Below are 3,021 nucleotides of genomic sequence, written 5' to 3' on the forward strand. Positions count from 1 at the left end.
GATTGAACGTCGTTCATACGCTACCCCTTGCAGGCTTTCATTCACACATACAGAATTCGGCGTGAGGCGACGATTTTATAGCCCTTGAACTTTGTACAGAATCTCAAGGCGATGACAACGGCGACGCCGACTGCAAAAACGCGCCCTGTGGGTTTATATAACTCTCACCGCAATGTAAAAAAGGAGGTGCCACAGGCGAAAAAGCAGAAAAGAGTCCGCGCAAGATACGGTACAAATATCGGCGGTTTTGGCTCTCCTAAATGTCTTTTGGGCTCGAGGCATTTCATCAAAAATATTTTTGTTGATTTTCGCTAAAGCAATCTTTTTCCAATTCCATCCGCGAAAAGGTAAACCTTTTCGCCAGTCAGAATATTTTACTCAAAATTACTCAATTACTCAAAACGCCTATTTCTCCCATTGTTGAATGTGCATTGAACCACAATAGGTAAAATCACGAAAAAAAATTTTTCATGTCTCCGCTTTTACCCAGGCTTGTCAATTGAGAAAAATATTACTTCTAATTATGTAATCACTTTGCTTCTAGAATTCAGTGAACTTGCTAGTTTTTACTCATTGCAGAGCTCAAGGGTTCACCTATATTGCTGCGAAAGGTAGTTTTGCGGTGATAAGACACAAAACTTGGGAGTGTTGGCGTGAGACCAATATTTAATATTTTCCCAACAAAAGAAAAATAGTAATGCACCTAATATGAGACTGTAGTGAGCCTAAAATACAATAGTCTATACCATAGACGAGACATCTCCACTCATTATCTTGTCCTAACTTTTTCCGACTTTAACCTATGTGCATACCTTAACCTCAGTCCTTAGTCAGGCCATAGCTACGTGTGGCGACATCTGAGTACGTAGCATATATTCCAAACAACGAAAGTATCAGAATTACAACTTGTGACAAATAAGCATGACTTGACGAATGTAATTGAAATTTGTAATTGACATCGACAGTTATTGTAATTATTTCTCCCGTATCTTACACATTGTGCCAATTTATTCCACATTCAACTTCTGCATAACTGATATTACCAGTAGTAAGGTTTCATAGTTATTGCACATCTATATTCGCAACATGAAAAGTCCTCCCTCCCCGCAAAAATATCTCACAAAGCCGCTCGAACTTAGTGGTGGCAATGCTCTTATAAACGTCTTGAATAAAATCAAACACCCTTTTTTGAGTGAAACAACAGATACTGGTCTTTATAAAGGGCAATTATGCCAGACTTTCCCCTCAGGCACAATAAAGTAAACAGGACTTTCAGAAATGCATTCAAGCTTCCTAAATGCAAAAAGTAACAAACATACATTTCACAGTATCGGCGGGCACCTTGTTTAATTCACATACCGTTAATTAAAGTGATATTCTTAAGCTTCTTTCACACAAATAATGTAAAGAAATAAAGTCTGGACTTAACCTGTGTAAGCTGTAGTTTTGTAGCCTTTTTCTTTTGCCAAGTCAACACAAAATAGTTTTATATGTGAATGTTGCAAGCACAGATATTGCGTACGAACGTTGCCGCGCACAATTGTGCGCGTCCTGTCATTGGGCAGACGGCTCAAATCCTTGTGCGAAAGTACTTCGCTCGCTGCTGCTGGCGTGCTTTCTCTCGCCAACGTTTTGACAGAAAGTTCCTGCGGTCATCAAGTGTGATCTCTTCATGTTTGTGTGGGCGCGCTGACATCAAGCTTGTTAATACAGTTACTAAGCGAATGTTTACAAGTTTATAGAGCCACTAATACACATGTTCTGACCACGGATAGCTGTCTACTAATTTGCCATCGCAATTGATCTGTCGCCTTTCGAGCTGAACTGCGACTTTTACACTGAAACTGAATATGGCTAGGTTCTGGAAAAAAATGCAGTGCCCTTCCACTCTGTGAAGAAGGATGGCCAGCAAAGGTGTATTGAGTGATAACTTCTTTGGTTGAATAAAGACACATATAAATAGCTTCGTTGTTCTCGTCTTTTATTTTTCTTACTTCGTCCCCAAGGGGAACGTTGATTTGTGGTTATTGCGATATACCGCAATCTGTCGTACTTGCAGGCTACCCACGTTCTTGCCCAATGTCAAATAGACAAACGACCATTGACGTGTGGTCGGGACATTCACTTTAGTGTAACGCCTCACTCCAATCCTTTCCAACATGAAGCAGAATAACCACTTTCCATTGTGTAGCCAAAATTTTACCAAAAATGTGTTTTGACAAAAAGAGGGCGGTGCGAACGTAGACTTGGACGACGCGGGTCAAATCGTAGTAACTGACCCGTATCAGCTAAATATCTGATACGGTTCCAATTTAGACCTGAGGTGTAAAACCTATTTTTGCACGTTAGCGGAGTGCTTAAAGCATACTTCATCTCTGCCGCGGATGCACCCGGTATTGCACTATCTTCGGTATCGGCGCACTGGGGAGAAATTCTAGTTTTACATGGCTTTTACATGGCAATTTTTTCCTGAACCTAGCCATATACAACGTCGCTGTAATAATTGCGTGCGTCTATCAAGCCGTGCAGATGGACAAATTATCCTAATACGTGCGCCCGTCCCGAAGATGGTGCTATACTAGACCGACCCGTGGCGGAGGTGACGCAGGCTTTATGCTCTCCGCCAACTTGCTAAAATAGGTTTATTATCTTAGGTCCAAATACAACCCGTATCAGATTTTAATCTGATAAGAACTAATACTACACTTTGAATCGCGTCGGCTATGTCTACGTTCGCACTGCCCTCTCTTTGTCGGCGTTGCAAGCGCTTGCGTATCTCCTTCCCTTTCCTTCTGCTCTCCCGTCGTGGCGGACTAGTAAGCGCGCTGCCTGCCAGGACCAGGAGGCGGAAAGAAATGCGAACCGTCCATGTGGCCCCGATCCTGCAAACGTGGAACGTTTCACCGGAGGAACAGCCCCGTTTCAGGGGAAGTGGGTGGGGAACCAATTTTGTGTGGTCTTTTTTGTGTGTGACCGCTTGTGGTTTTGCAGCGATTTCACAACCATTACTGCGCTGCGCAA

General features: G+C 42.5%; 1 pseudogene; it reads right to left on the reverse strand.

The window, feature by feature from the left end:
• Window positions 1–2,545: 2,545 nt before the first annotated feature.
• On the reverse strand, window positions 2,546–2,725 carry LOC142589176 (U2 spliceosomal RNA; annotated as a pseudogene).
• Between the last annotated feature and the right edge of the window lie 296 nt (window positions 2,726–3,021).

This window comes from Dermacentor variabilis, chromosome 7 (genome assembly GCF_050947875.1).
Source record: "Dermacentor variabilis isolate Ectoservices chromosome 7, ASM5094787v1, whole genome shotgun sequence".
NCBI classification, from domain to species: domain Eukaryota; kingdom Metazoa; phylum Arthropoda; class Arachnida; order Ixodida; family Ixodidae; genus Dermacentor; species Dermacentor variabilis.